Source organism: Amblyomma maculatum, chromosome 11 (assembly GCF_055883805.1).
Source record: "Amblyomma maculatum isolate TAMU_Amacu chromosome 11, ASM5588380v1, whole genome shotgun sequence".
Classification (NCBI taxonomy): Eukaryota; Metazoa; Arthropoda; class Arachnida; order Ixodida; family Ixodidae; genus Amblyomma; species Amblyomma maculatum.
Genome location: NC_139354.1, coordinates 128,568,593 through 128,585,161, shown reverse-complemented (window position 1 = coordinate 128,585,161; position 16,569 = coordinate 128,568,593). Strand labels below are relative to the sequence as shown.

Sequence of the window (16,569 nt, the reverse complement as noted above, 5' to 3'; positions counted from 1 at the left end):
GAACATCTAACGTTCTAGACCTATACCTAACAAACTACCCTGAGAATGTAAATTCACTTACCTACATGCGTGAAACTAGTGCTCATAGAGTTATTCATGCCACCTTCAAATTCTCCCCTACACCCCGCTAAACTTTATCAAAATTATCCGCGTGCATGATAACGGAATCTATGATGAATTTATTAATTAGATTTATGCTTTTCTGTCATCTTAGCAATCTACTTTTCACAACCGATCCATTGAGTACATGGTTAACCACAAACAAGATGAACGAACTAACTTGTAACTTTATTCCTTCTACCAGTTTTTGGGACAATCGCCAAAAAAATATTTGTTGACCAAAACATTCAAAATATTGGAAAAAAAAAAGAAACAGCTTTATCTGTCAGGAAAAAGACAGTCGAATACAGAAGTAAGGTTAGATATTATGCAGACGAGGACACGCACTACACAGCGCTCCATAGAGACAAAAAAAGTTTCTTTGAAACTGACCTCCCAAAAATCCTCATCAACAACTATACAAAAATTTTGGGAAGTACTAAACTCATAACATACAGTGTCATTACTCTTACTAATGCAGCACATAAAGAGATAAGTAACGTCCACTGTGCGGACGATTGCATTGGCTTTCACGCCAGACACTGACTCATCAATTACCAGCCTATTGCCGTCACTGTTTTCAGCAATATCGCCTGGTACCATCAATGCGCATGGCATATCAATCCTCATTGACAAAATTAAGCTCTCGTAATAGTCTGGAATTGATGTCAACTCCAACCTTAAATATAGTAAAGGCATACCATCCGTATATCGGTCTCTGTTATTTTCACAGACTCTTTAAACAGAAACGCTACCGGACTAGAGTAAAATATAGTAAGGGCATACCGTCCGTATATCGGTCTCTATTATTTTCACACACTCTTTAAACAGAAACGCTACCGGACGAGTGGAAGATTGGGACGGTAATGCTGGTCCTCAAGTCAGGCAGCAGGGAATCTTCGTTATCTTATTCAGAAATGTGGCGCAACAAACACAAACACAGGAGAAGATACACAACACATTTCTGAATAAGATGCAGCACCAACTAGCCCCTCAAGCCGTGGTTTTGAGAATCTTCCTTAAACTACCGCTCATTCCTCCTAACAGCGTGACATGCAAACTCATGGAACACGTCACCTACTTTCATATCATAAACTTCATGGATTCAAACAACTTCTTAGATCCTGCACAACATGGTTTCAAAAAAGGGTTTCTCATTCGAAACGCAACTAGCAATCTCTACATTCGACCTGCACATTAGCCTTGATCGTAAGCAGAACTGATTCAATATTGCTAGACTTTCCAAAGGCCTTTCACAAGGTGCCTTAAAAACCCTTAGTATTGAAACAAGCCATCTAGATTTGCATCCCAACATTTTAAACTGGAATAAAGATTTCATTGTTAACCACTCACAATTTGTCTACGTCAATACCCAAAGCTCAAGCAATATCCCTACAACATATGGCGTCCCGCAAGGATCTGAACTGACCTCTCTTCTGTTTTTAATATATATAAATAACCTACCTCTTCATGCAAAATGTCAAAGAAGAATGTTCACCGAAGACAGCGTAATCTTTCGGAAAATTACTACATCTCTTATAAAATAGCTCTACTAGCTCTACAGCACGACATAACCTAAGTGCAAGAATGGTGCAATCGCTGGTTAAAGACTCTAAACGGCAAGTAGAGCAAGCTCATCTCTTCACCCGTCATCTTAACCCCTTCTTTTTTTCATATGAAGTTGCTAACTATTCTGTAGAAAGCGTTGAATCATATAAGTGTCTTGGAATTAAGTTGCTAACTATTCTGTAGAAAGCGTTGAATCATATAAGTGTCTTGGAATTACCATGTGCAGCGATCTTTCTTTTTGCACACAGAACTAACATCATATCATCTCTAAACAGGTCCTTAAGCTTCGCAATACATCACCTATATCATGCACCCCAACAAGTAAAACGGGTGAGATATAAAACATTGATCCGAACAAAATTTTAGTACGCTAGTCTAATGGGGAACACCTATCTCAGATATACCTAAAACATTTGCTCGAATCAGATGAAAACCGTGCGATCCGTTTCCTACATCCTGCATGCTCATATTCCATTAACGTTTCATGTATAAAAAAACACATTCCAGCCTTGAAAACCTTTTAATTCGCCGCCGCATTGCCAGTATTTGTTTGCCGCACAAAATTCTGAATAGTTCACTAAAACAGGCACCTAACATTGTTCATCGCATACACTAATCTTACCGCGCTTCACTCTCGTTTCAGATACCTCGGCTTGGTGATCATGCAAAAGCTTTTTTTAGAATGTTGTTTCCCCGAACAATTGTGGGCTAGAATGCCCTTCCCAACGAATTCGCCGCCCTCTCATGCCAATTTCGAATTCTTGGAGCCGTAAATATTTATTTTCAATCGCAATGACGTGTGCTTGTATTTTTTCATGTCTGTAATCCCAACCCTTATGTAATGCATCCTGCGATAGGTCTTTAAGGAAGTGAAGTGAGGGGGAATTCTTGCAAACTGCTGTGTATCGGCTGCAGTACAAACTTTGGATTAAAAGGCTAAGCTTATTATACCAATTCCAGGAATTCTTTACGGTGTTTTTCTCGAAGGTTAAGCCTCGCTATCAACACAGACAATCGTCGGACTGTTATCGGCCTGGAACCATCGACTCCGGGAACATTTCGCAATGTCAAGAGGCGTATATTAACCATCTTACAGGCCGAACCACTCTACAACAGTTATATAATTTGGACATCTTCGGCAAGCTGTCCAGTAGCGCCACTCATACCACTATATGCAGAAGCTCAATGCACACAAACTTCCTCGGAATATCAGCGTAGTGTTCACTTAAATATTGAGCCTTGGACTCATATACATCAACCACCGTTCACCTATTATACTCACGTCATTATTGCCTCCATGAACACTTCGCGGTATTAAGTTCACTATCCCAAGCTCCATGGCAGGCGAACCAAGTTACATCTAGAATCACAGTTAAAAAGTCTGAGCATAGATGACAAAATGCTCATTTGCCAGAGCGACATGACTGTAGAGCAGCGAATTTTACGGTTAAGGTTTCAAGAAACGTCAAAGACGTTTTCACTCGAATTTTGAGTACAATCATCACATACTGGAAACACCATTTTTCTACTAATTACTATTTTCAGACCGTGCCAATAAACGTTCTCCTTTCAAAATATCCTAATGCCGACAGAGAAGCTTAAAGAAACGAAGACGAGGTTCGGCCTCATGAAGAAAATATCCTTATCGCTAGTCAAAGGCTTAAAGCGAAAAAGGCTATATGAGGTGTCCGACAGAGTTTATTGTTACCGGCCTACTCCAGGCGAACTTCAGATTTGGACGCTTGTGCATAGTGCTTTTGCTCTAAAATCGAGCAATGAAAATGTGATGTTTAAGGGGGATCAGGTGAACTCTATTTTAAGCTTTTACTGCCCCTCTTATACAAATCATCTGTCTGTGTACAACTACCCCTCTGTGGTGGTGCAGTGGGTAGAACTCTCGACTACTGCACTCAAGTATTCGGGACAGGATCTCGGCTGCGGTGGCCGCTTCTCGATGGAGGCGAAAAGCTAGGCGCCCATATGCTATGCAATGCCAGTGCACTTTAAAGAATTCGAGGAGGTGGAAATTTGCGGAGCCCTTCACTAAGTCGTCTCTCATAGCCTGAGTCGCTTTGGGGCGTTACCCCACAAACGAAATTAAACTGTGTACACCGGTAGCAAACCATTCAAAACTCTACAAAGTCCAAAGGGCTTTCGATCCTATAACTAGTATAAGGAATTCTCGTTGACGGTGAAGACGGCGCCTTTTCAACCAAACTACCAGTAAACGCTTCGTGTAACATTACTTCTTGGTTACCGAGCCCTGCATAAGCACTTGTGCTCCGCTGAATCCATTGCCTGCACACGGTCAGACATAGACGCGCAGGAAGCAGGATTCCGCTTAGGCACGTGTTCGGCGGTGTCATTCGACCCCTGACAGACTGGATGTTATAAAAAACAAAAGATCAGCTTGTTTCACATTCTTTATTTTTCTTGTGCGACCGCCAGTACCTTTTCAATGGGACATTTTTCTCATTAGATCCTTACAGCGGCTATCGTAAGGAAATAGTTTTTTTCCGGGACAGTTGCTCTGGTAAGCAGTTAGACACTGAAGTGAAGGAACCGTGTCCACAGTGTATGATGTCTGCAAAAGCTGGCAGGCTGCGGTGGCGAAAAGAAGAAACAATCAAAAGCCTCTATTATTTGATTTAGGTCAAGAAATCGCGCATACAATCCTCCCCTCAGAAAAAAGTTCACAAAACATGAATGAAGGCTCATAGAAATAAATAAAAATGTCTGCAACAAATTACACTGTCCTCATGCTTTGATATAGCAGAACCCTAAAAGGTGCTGAAACGAAAATATTGCACACATCAAAATTCGCCTTATTGGTTAGTATCATTTCAAAGGAGATGTCTTCTGAAGTACGAGAATACAGGTCATGCGAGATGGAAAAAAAAATATATAATTGTCAATTTTGTTCGAAACATCCGATTTGCTTAGGAAAACGCTTATAAATCTGGCTTTCAATTTAACAACAGAAAAATATAATTACATTCAGAAATTGCATTTTACATGGAGCTAAGCAGCCTATTGTAATGTCAATTGTAAAATAAACTTGCGGGTGCCATAATTTTTCTTAAAGACGGTGGTAAAGCAGATATGCGATTCCCACAGACGGCACCGCACACATTAATGAGTAACAAAAGAGGCAACGGGACGGAAGGTTTTATAAAACCACCATCAATCCAGTAGTACACTATCCTGTGGGCTTCCTTTGACATACGTGAGCAGCCAAACTGATTGCTTGTTTCAATCCTAACACAGTCGTCTTGGCCACATAAGCGATGAAATGACTTTTAGTCTAATTTGACTTAGCACGTGACTTAGACCTGGCACGACGCCGCACAAAGGATGCCTTGCTCACGCTGGTTGATGATACAAGTGAGTCATCTGAATAACGCGACCTGTGTTATGAGCAGTAATTACTGTCTTTTTTCGGTTTCGTGCCCACTAGAGATAATTGATGTGTTGAAGCGAGTGCTTGCGTCTTTGTCTGGTGTTTACTTTGCTTTGTGTGAAATTCCGCTCATGCTCGCCGGTGACGTGGAAGCAAACCCTGGTCCAATGAATAAATCTGAAGCTGAAGTACTTGCTGAGGCTCTTGAAACTATTAGTAAACTTGAGGAAGGATATAGTTCACTATTGGATGAATTCAACATTGTCAAAGAAAAACAAGTGGCACCAGAAAATGAACTGCAACTACTGAGTAGTAAAGTGGCGGCTTTGGAAGCAACCCTTGCCTCGCACGCTACTACGGACGATGGGATAAACGCTGCGGATTCGGTTGTTGTTTCAGACCAGTTGGCAGCCCTTTCGTCACAATGTGACGATACTGAAAATAGGATGCGACGTTGCAATCTGCTTTTCTTTGGGGTGGAAGACGACCCAAACGAGGACTGAGCAACGTCTGAACAAAAAGTAATTAACCTCTGCTGGAAAAAGCTAGGTATCGCCACAGCTGGGCAACAATTCGAAAGAGTTCGCAGGCTAGGAAAATATCAGACTGAAAATCAAAGCCCTATAATAGCAAAGTTCACGTATTTTAAAAAACAAGGACCGCATTCTGTCTTGTGGTTATAAGTTGAAAGGAACGACGTTTGCCATTCGTGAGGATTTTTCACTTGCAACACGGAAGGTCAGGTCAAAGCTGACTGAATTCGCTAAAATGCATGACAAGAAAAAATTCAAGCGATCGTTAGACAGGCTGCACGTGGATTCACAAACGTACATCTACGACATCCCTTCTAACGCTGTCATCCCTTTGGAACAATAGCCACTATCCAGATTTCATTTTCCCAACTGTCACAAGCCTAAATCAGCTGTTGTCTAATCATTTTTGCCTATTTCATTTGCTAACATACGAAGTATTCTATCGAAGCCCATTCTTGTAACATATTTTCTTGAGGATAGCGATTCTGACATTATCGTATTCACTGAAACATGGCTCCACCCCGATATCAGTGATCATGAAACGCTATATATATAGGCGTGATCGACCTCAAAGGCGCAGGGGGAGGCGTCCTCCTGGGAATAAGAAAAACTTTTAAATCATTCGTCATTGACACTGGATCCGAATTAGAAATAATCTGAACAGCTTGCATGATTTCGCCTTCCAAAATTTTGATAGGTAACTGCTACCGCTGACCAGATTCCGACAGTTGCTTTCCAAATAAACTTCGTGACAGCATGACGAGGGCGCTTGAACTCATCCAGGCCGATATCACTTATCTGTTTGCCATTTTAATTTTCCGCAATTTTGACTGGATAAAGCTATAATCTCCATGTAATGTCTCAACAAATTTCATAAACGTGACCTTAGATTTTAACCTATTTCAAATAGTTACCAAGCCAACCCGTGGTTTCAATATATTGGACCTCATGTTTACAACAGCACCTGAAACAATTAGTAACATAAATTTTTTGAGATGGATTCAGTGACCAAAATTTGCTTCAGGTGACTATTAACATTCCGCTACCATTCTGTGGCACTGCGAGAAAGTTAATTCGTGATTACAATAGAGCTCATTACAATGCTATCAACACAGAACTTGAGGAATTTTCTGACACGTTTCTGGTTTCTCTGACCGGTCTGTCAATGACAACTGGGTGCTATTAGAGAGAAGCTGGCAAGCTTGGTGCATAACCATGTTCCCCTGGTCACTATAACAAATGGTAAATCATACCCTTGGTTTACAAAAAATCATAATCGAACGAGGAATAAGAAAAAACGGCTGTACTAAGATGCAAAACGCGTGAATTCTCCAATTGCTTGGAGTAAGTATAAAAACTACCTGAAAACATACTGCTCTGTTCTTTGTGACGCTAAAGCTAAATATTTTTCACAAGACCTTTCTTCTCTGCTAAAGAATAATCCGAGAAAATTCTGGAAGATAATAGGTCAGCGTAACATGAATGATGACATTTCCATACACGACATCAATAATAATCCTTACTCTGATGTTGACTGCCCAAAAGTATATAACTGTTTTGTTTACATCAGTATTCACTGCAGAAGACAGTTCTAATGTTCCCCACGTATCTGATTCAGACTACCCGTATATGGCTCCGATTGAGATTACATTAAATGGCATAGTCCATTTGATCACTAGCCTTAAGGTATCCTCTTCAAGTGGTATTGATGAGATCAATTCCAAAATATTAAAAAAACGTTATTTCTGTGTCTAATACTCTCTTACTTCATATATTTCGGCACTCAATATTAACGGGCATGCTCCCTGACGATTGGAACATAGCAAAAGTGGTAGCAGTTTACAAAAGTGGCAATAAACACCCCCGCGAAAACTACCGCCCCATTTAACTAGCATGTATCTGCTGCAAGATGCTTGAGCACACTATTGCGTCTAATATTTATGGTCCCCTGGAATCTAATAATTTCTTATATCCCAATCAACATGACCTTAGAAAAGGCTTTTCTTGCGAGTCACAGCTTTTCGAATTCAATACTGACCTTCATTCCAATATGAACAACAACTTACAAATTGACTGGGCCTTTCTTGTCTTCTCAAAAGCGTTTGATCGCGTAGCACACTGTCGTCTAATATCGAAGATTTCTGCTCTTAGCTTAGACTCTCTAACTTTGTTATGGATTCGCAACTTCCTTTCTCATCGGCAGCAATTCACAGTTGTTAATCATTATTCCTCTCCTCTCTCAGATGTTACGTCGGGTGTACCGCAAGAAATGTCCTTGGTCCGTTACTCTTCTTAATTTATACCAACGACTTACCGAACAACATTTCATCCAATCGCGAATATTTGCTGATGACTGCATTATATATAGATTAAAACAAAGTACTGGTGAAAATAGCGCACTTCAATGCGACTTGGATATCATTAACAATTGGTGTGACACATGGCTAATGACCTTGAATGTCTCCAAGTGTAAAATAATCTTTTTTACTCGAAAGCCAGCTACTTCTCACTTTCCTTACACCATTAGTAACAACATACTGGCGCGGAAAAATGAATATAAATACTTAGGTGTTCACCTAACACCGAATCTCTCGTGGGCGAATCACATAATTACCATTTCAGCTAAAGCTTCCCGGTCTTTAGGCTTCCTGCGCCGCAACTTGCACAACGCTCCGTCCAATGTGCGTAAACAAGCCTATTTTACATTTGTTAGATCTCAACTAGAATGCGCCTCTTCCATTTGGTCTCCCCATCAAAAATACATAGCCGATATATTAGAATCAATCCAAAACAGGGCTAGTCGTTTCATTACACAGAATTATAGTTATCATTCAAGCGTAACATAAATAAAGCTGGAACTCTCGCTCCTTCCGTTAAGACTGCGTCGATATATTGCCCTTCTATCTCGATTTCACAAATTAATCCATGCCACTCATTCACCTTTATCCCACCTGCAACGACCCTCTTATTCGTCAACCAGATCCCACTCTAACTACAGTTTTACACGCATTTATGGCAGTACTCATGCCTTCAACTTTTCGGCCCTGCCACGTGTTATACGCCTGTGAAATGCCCTTCCAAACCACATCGCCTCTCAGCGCAATCGTGAAATTTTCCATGATCATCTAGTCAAACATTTCACCGACAACTGTACTTAGGCCGTTCTCATGTGTATCAGGGAGCCATGACTTTGTTTTTACTTTATTTCCCTGTCTTATCACATATGGTTGCTACGCTGTTACTATTTTTTATTTTTCCATCTGAAAGATATGCATCTGTTTTTCTGCCAGGTTACTTTATATGTATGTTTTCTTGCTAATTATTTTGTTCATGTTGGGCTGCTTCTTTTGCGTGGTTGTTATATTTGCAATGATTGCTTAATATATTTTCGTATTTAACACTGTTCACTCCTGCTGTAAGGTATTGTAAATAAATAAATAAATAAATAAATAAATAAATAAATGTGTTCAGTTGGATAGCAACACCGGTGAATTAATTAATTCAGCTCTAAAATTATAGCTCTTACTTAACCTGCTTGCACATTGCGCGAACAAATGCCTTTCTGCCGTGCCCTTATTTTCAATATGCCATCACATCAGAACCGCCTGATAGATGATGCAGTTTCATGTTCCTTACATATGCATCTCTACATTGTTGTCTTTTCAGTATAGGCTTATTCGACTGACAATGTCAATTTTCTGGGGTATCTAAGTGTTGCAGATAATACCGAGAAATATGCAGCTCTTCTATTTTTGTGTAGAATGAGGCAAGCGAAACGCCAAGCACATGAGCTTCTTGTTTTGCGTGTGCAAGATACGTCAACTGTAAGATTTCATTTGACAGTCTATTAAAGTGATAGAGGACATAATAGGCACGATAACTTTTTACATATTTGGTGTACACTCAGTAGTCTAAAGTTCAATTCTAAAGTTAGAGCTCAGCTACTTTGGTCATCTGATGAGAAGAGAGTGTTATATCGGCGCAACTTCCTCCTCAAGAACAGTTCATCTGGCGATTGGCCGGTGAATGTGTGCGGCGTTGTTCTGTAAGCGAACAGAAAGTTATCTATCCTGTGCTGCAGTGATCTGGAACTTTTGTTCTTCTGGTCCTCCAGGAATTGCTTCAACAGCGACTGTTTTACTGTTTGGACAGCACGTTCTGCCGAGCCGTTCGACTGAGGATGATATGGCGGAGTAAGCGTGTGCTTGACCCCGTTTGTCAAAAGAAACTCCTCGAATTCTTTTGCACGAAACTGCGGCCCGTTATCTGTGACTACCTCTATCGGCAGGCCATGACTTGCGAACAACGAGCGCACCGTTTCGATCGTGCTTTGCGCCGTCGTTGACGTCATGATTTTTATTTCCAACCATTTGGAATAGGAATCTACAGCTAGAAGAAACATCTTTTTTTCCTTTTCAGCAAAGTCTAGATGTACCCTCTCCCAACTGCTTGTGCACCACTTCCAAGATGAAAGCGGCGCTAGTGGCCCCACGGATTTGGTGCTTTGACAAATTTCACACTGCTTCACTGCTCGTTCGAGGCAGTTGTCTATCTGTGGCCACCAAACCATTGACCTCGCAAGTGCTTTCATCTTTGTGATACCGATGTGTTGTTCATGTAACAAGCACATAACTTCACTTTGAAGCGACTGTGGTACAACGACTCTGTTGTTCCACACCAAACAGCCGCAATCGACTGAAAGCTCAAACCGCCTAACGAAGAAAGGCTGATAAAGTGTGTCCACAGCACGCGGCCATCCGTGCCATACCATTTCACGAACAGTACTAAGAACTACTGCCGCACACATTCACTGGCCAATCGCCAGATGAACTGTTTTAGAGGAGGAAGTTGCGCCGATATAACAGAGAGGAGTCGCTGGAGAAAGATTTGATGTTGGGAAAGGTTGAGGGTCGCCGAAGAAGAGGTAGGCAGCGAACGCGATGGTTAGGTGGCATCCTCTAGGCACTGCAGATGAAGTTATGGGATGTTAGGAAGATAGTGAGAGACCGGAAAACGTGGCGTGACATAGTCCATAGGGTCACGAAGAGTCCGATACGACTGAACGACTGAACTGAACAGTAGTCTAAAAAGTTCGTTTCTGTAGAACATTCTAGGTTTATTCTGAGCAAGTTTGAATTTATTCAAAAAAAAAGATGTTATCGGGGGCAGGTTACTCGATTTCATAGTCAAGCACTCTGATCTAAGTTTTCTAGGATAGCTCTATACAAACTATTATTTGCGAGTCTCTACAGCAGTTTATTTACCTGAAAAATTCTGAAATTCGAACAAGAGCGATACACTGTGAATCCAGATCAATACAGATTCACCAAAATCTGTAAAAATCATTTTACAGTGCCTGATTTCACAGGTGAACCTTAGCTTGTACAGTTGTGTTGATACAATTTGAAGACAATTGACAACATGCTGGATATGCGTAGCCTATGATAAAAGTTAATCGAAATAAAGGTCAAGGTATTTTACAGAAAATGACAATCGCATGCGCTCGCACTAACGTCAAGTACACCCAGCCTCTTGCAGAATAATCGTTTCACTCAAGGTTACATTTTTTGTGAGTTTCTAAAGCACAACCGGAAAATTTTTTAAATTCAAATATATGTGGTTCGAAGAAAACCACTGTAGTATACTATAAACATCTGCTTGTAGAAAATCTCTATCATGTTCAAAGGATCGTTAGTATATAACGAGTGTTGTGTCGTCTACGTACTGAAAACGTTTGGAATTGAGTGCAATGTTGTTTAAGCCTCTAATATAAATATTGAATAATAAAAGAACAATATGTATCCCTGTGGGACACCAAATTTGACTTGGACAAAATCACTGCATTCGTTTTTTATCATGACTAACAGCAATTAGAAAACACGTTTTTAAATAAGATTTAGTATAGTCCCTTGTATATAACCTTATCTAACTTTTATATCAAAATTGAGTGGTCGATAGATTGGGCCTGGTGACAGCGGGAACACGCAACGTTTAGCCGATGCTTGTTTCTTCTGCAATGCCTGCGATGCGTCACCGTAATGCCGTTCTTGGGCCCTCCTGCGCTGCCTGGCGTGTACATCGTAGTAACTCGGCAGCAAGGTGCATGGAGATGTACGACCTTTTTTCACTCGGACTATTGCTCTTGTGTACAATAGCGAAGATATGTCGGTTTGTGCTGCCATCGACACTCACGCTCCTTGCTCGTCCGTGTTCATCATCAAACAACCAATCACCGTCGGCACTAGTCTAGTGACGTCGCATGCCGACGATATAAGAGCATTGGACATGCATTGTGTCATATAAATGGGTTTGGTGACAGAAGCAACACAATTCTTAGCCAATGCTTGATTCTTGTGGAGGTATATTATCTTCCTTGTGTGCATTGTGTCCGATCTGACGATTGCTTCTTGCTGCTGTAACCATGCCCACGTAGTTTTGCCTCAGCTTTACACGCTTTGATTTATTTCAATTGTCGCCTTTTGTTAAGTGGCAATGGTGAGATTAACCCTGGGCTCCCAGCGAGAAATAATTCTTCAAACAGGTCAGGTGATAGGCCTGCAACACGCTATAGAAATGATTCTTCTTGTTCTACGCATTGTTCGATCGGATATAGCTTAATTCAGATACCTCCTTTGCTTCCATGATTTCGCAACTGCCTGAAAATCAGAAAAAATTGCCAGAGATGTTATTAATATCAGGAAAATATTTTAGCTTGTTTTGAAGCTCTGGAGTCTCCCATGACAGCGCTTCAATTGTTATCTTGTGGCCACGGCTGTGAAAAGCCGCGTCATGAACTTTCTGGAACTAATGGTACAACCACAAACCTAATCAAATATATGACTCAGAAAATCGTTCAAGACGTAATAACATTACTATTCATGGCAAAGCTGAGGAAAAACAAGAAACCAGTAACGCTCTGCTTACCGATGTTTCTCAGGTATTTCAAGAAAAACTAAGATTTGACCGTACTCAAACATTGCCACAGGACCGAAAAAAGGCGCAATGGTACGTTTTATCCAGTTGGTCTGAAACTGCTTGATTTTCGCAATAAAATCAACTTAATGAGAATGGTAAAAGGCTGAAATAATCTAAAATTTACAGTACAGAGGACTTTTCGCTTTGTTCGACATAAACTCTGGGACGCCTCGGCTTCTTTTCTCAGAAACGGTTCTCGTGTACGGCTGCATTTTGATCATTCGTTTTATTATTGGGATCACTTTTCAAATTCTTCGGTGAAACTTTCTTCTTCCCCAGCCAAGCCAGTTACCCGACATGCAGTTTCCCTTTGTGTGAATAATGTGTATTTATTATCGCCAACATCTGCTCCATCAATTGCATCAGAGTCCATTCCGACCATCAGTTCTTCTGAGTAACCAGTTTGTAATTCTGTGCAAAATCCGACCCTTATCAATGTGCCGCTGGCAAATGAAAGAAACATTGTTATTACGCGAATCGTTTAATTCCGGTAATTATAAGTGCGAGGCTGATATCGCAATAAAAGAAACTTGGCTTCATCTTAATATACACGATAGTCAGATATTTGGCGATGCATCCCGCTTTTTAGTTTACCAATGAGATCGCACCTTGCGAACAGGCGGTGGTGTCTTGTTTGTTGTATCTAAAACAACACAGTACTTCACATTGCTGTGCGAAGTAAACCAAAATTTGTTTTGGCATGAATGGAACTTAACTATCAAAAATACGCTCTTGGTGTATGTTATCGACTTCCCAGTCATCCTTCCACGTTTCCATTACAACTGCGTGATGCGCTTAACTTTCTTGTTACGCGGCATCCTGCAGCACACATTATTTGTTGAGCGATTTTAACTTTCCTGAGCAGACATTGTCTTCAGAATCAATTCCTAAAACATTCCCATTGTCGCAACACATTGAGTTTTTGAACCTTTGATCACTCTTTCCCTTTCTCATTTAGTATTACGATCAATACGGGTATCAGATACCACTGCTAACATATTAGATTTGGTATTAGCATCTCATTCCGATCTACTTCCTTATTTGACCTGCATGCCCGGCATAAGGGACCAATCTCTACTCTCTTTTAAATTCAGAATTTCATCAAATAACGCTGACAAGAAATTGAAGCACGTCCGTGATTATGGCCGAGCTGATTTTGAGGCTGTCAACGAAGTGCTATCTTCCTTGGTCGTGTATATTTAACAGATCTCGATAACCGGCAGACGGAAGAGAGCTGGAGCACTTTAATTGCCAAAATTATTGAACTGACAGAAAGGTATATTCCTCTATGCACCATTACAACTAATAAAAATACATATGTGGTACGACGCTCCCATAAGAAGGAATCGTAACACAAAAAATGCGCTTTTGCCGCATTCCCAAACAATCGAACTCTGTTTCTAAATGGTAAACTTACCAAGCTTCAAAAAGCGCATATATCACCAATGAAAAAATCAAAGGCTCACTTCCTTCAGCACAATTTGCCGAACATGATTTCAGATGATCGGGAAAAATTTTGGCGTACCATTATTCCAACAGAAATCAGTCAATTAAACTGTTAAATGAAAAGGTTCAACTATCGCTGATACTGTCCTCAAATTCTAAATAAAACATTTTGTCGTACTTTTATTCTCTTTAAACGTCATGTATAATACGTAGAAGATTGTCAATTATTAATGTTTGATGAAATGTTCGTCGAGGCCCAAGGAATAAAAAATTATGTTAGAAATTCTGAAACCTTCTATAAGCCCTGGAGCAGATTTAATTAACGCTACGTTCTTTAAATGTACAAAAATTTATTCTTCAATCATCCTCTTCAAATTATTTCAGCAGTCACTCGATACATCTGTGTTTCCAGCGGACTGGAGGATCAGGAAAGTGGTTCCGTTGCACAAGTCAGGTAGTACGAATTCCCCTCTTAATTACCGCCCAATATCGCTAACAAGTATCACGTGTAAACGTTTTGAGCACATCTTATGCATTAACATACATTTCTTGAATCTACCTTCTTGTTCACTAAAGCTGAACACGAATTCCCCTCTTAATTACCGCCCAATATCGCTAACAAGTATCACGTGTAAACGTTTTGAGCACATCTTATGCATTAACATACATTTCTTGAATCTACCTTCTTATTCACTAAAGCTGAACACGGCTATCGTAAGTTATTTTCGTGCGGAACACAATTACTTCCACGCAAAAACTGCATGCTATTTTTGATCGTCGTTCATGTGTGGACTATATATTTTTTACATCTGTCCAACAAGGTTAGTCACAAAATGCTTCTTTTCAAACTTAGCAAGCTAATTCTTCACACCAAAGTTTTAACACGTTTAGAATATTTTCTTTTTAATCGAAAAAAGTTTGTAATAGCTAAAAACATTTATTCTTCATTCACTTCCGTGCATTGTGGGTTTGCCCATGGCTCCTTCGTAGGGCCGCTTTTGTGTCTATTTCATCTTAATGAATGCCTTTCTCATTTTTCTAACAATTATTTATTTGCAGCTGACGGCGTAATATTTCATTAAAATAATTACTCTAATGACGCTTTTCTTTTGTAAAAAGACCTTGATGAAATTCGTGAATGGTGTACCACATAATCAGTGCAACTAAGTATAACCAAATGTAAACTGCTACATGTGTCGCGCATATCGACCCAGCCCACCCCTTATCATCTCCGTAACAATAAACTAGAACGAGTGTCTTCTTACCGCTATTTAGGCGTTCACATAACCAATGATCTAACTTGGTCCTTTCACATTACTTCCATATATACCAACACCAACCATGGTCTCGTCTACCTCCGTTGTATTTTCTGTTCCCACCTCATTGAAACTTCTCTACAAATTTCTAGTTTGCAGTAGGGTGCAATATGCTGCGTCCTTTTGGGATCCCTTCACTGAAAACCTAATCAGCGGCCTCGAACTAATTCAGCACAACTCGGCACGTTTCACCCTTCGGAGCTATAATCGCACCACCAGTGCAACATCTATGAAGAATACATTACAGTTAACATCTCTTGCAAGCCGTCGAAAGTATGATCGCCTTTGTTTACTTCATAAAATAATGCACCATAACCCCAGTCTGTGCAGCGCTCCTATACCTTTTTCATTTTATATTTCGTCACGAGTTGATCATTCGCACAAAATTGTTATTCCTTCTTTAAAACTAAACTTGCAGCAGAGTCGCTGCTTCCAAAACCAGCAAATGACTTGAACCACCTTTCCGAAACTACTGCCTCCATCATCAATCATCAGCGTTTTTGTTCCGCATAAGCTAAATTGTATGATTAGAATTGAAACACTCTGTACATAACCACTCTATACTACCACTCCATTCTTCAATGCCCTCGGGCCATGAGGGTAAAATGACTAAATGAATTGAAATGAAAGGAAACTGTATAAAATCTTTACACAGGTTTAAAAAAAATCCCAAGAGAGATTACATTCTGATCGATAGTTTCATTTATATGGTCCGAGCAATCTTCAAGGAGGTCTATTCCACTCAGCCCGTACTGAGAGCCATACTGAGTAGGGTGAATTACTGCATACCTTATCCAAAATGTCTCCATTGTTTACAAAACCTATTGTCCAATAAAATGCTGAATGCAGGCAAGAAAGCTATAGGTCGGTAATTTTATATATCCTGGCGCCCTTCTTCGGGACTGGTGTGACCACTGCGTTCTTGAGCGCTGCAGGTACTTCCCCAGTTCCAATGCAGCGACTCAAAATGAAGAGCAGTAGCTTTTTTTTAATTTGTTAACGTTTTTTGCAGATCTCGTACTGTAATTTTATATCCCGGAGGTCTGTGGACGGAAATGAAAGCCAGCACTGTACGTAGCTCATCTCAATCAGTTGGAGGAAGGAAAGCGTAGTTGGACAATGACAAGCAAATATACTACGGATGGGGGTTCATGTCGCTTACAATTGCATAGCTGGCAATTAAATACAAATAAACAGCAGCTTCCCGTTTTCCGGTTTGGCTGATATCTAT

At 40.3% G+C, this 16,569-nt stretch overlaps 2 long non-coding RNA genes across 7 annotated transcripts in view; one reads left to right on the top strand and one right to left on the bottom strand.

Annotated features, from left to right (window-relative positions):
* Positions 1–4,081: 4,081 nt before the first annotated feature.
* Positions 4,082–16,569, bottom strand: part of LOC146174944 (uncharacterized) — a 59,051-nt gene continuing 46,563 nt past the window's right edge. For both annotated transcript variants that reach the window (XR_014702042.1, XR_014702041.1), the window contains one exon: positions 4,082–4,269. This is a non-coding gene — a long non-coding RNA (uncharacterized LOC146174944). The remainder of the gene's footprint in view (positions 4,270–16,569) is intronic.
* Positions 14,404–16,569, top strand: part of LOC146174941 (uncharacterized) — a 190,558-nt gene continuing 188,392 nt past the window's right edge. For 4 of the 5 annotated variants that reach the window (XR_014702036.1, XR_014702037.1, XR_014702040.1 and 1 more), the window contains exons 1-2: positions 14,642–14,843; positions 16,351–16,408. This is a non-coding gene — a long non-coding RNA (uncharacterized LOC146174941). Of the gene's footprint in view, positions 14,477–14,641; positions 14,844–16,350; positions 16,409–16,569 lie in introns of those variants that run through there. The other variant, XR_014702038.1, reaches the window with a different exon arrangement.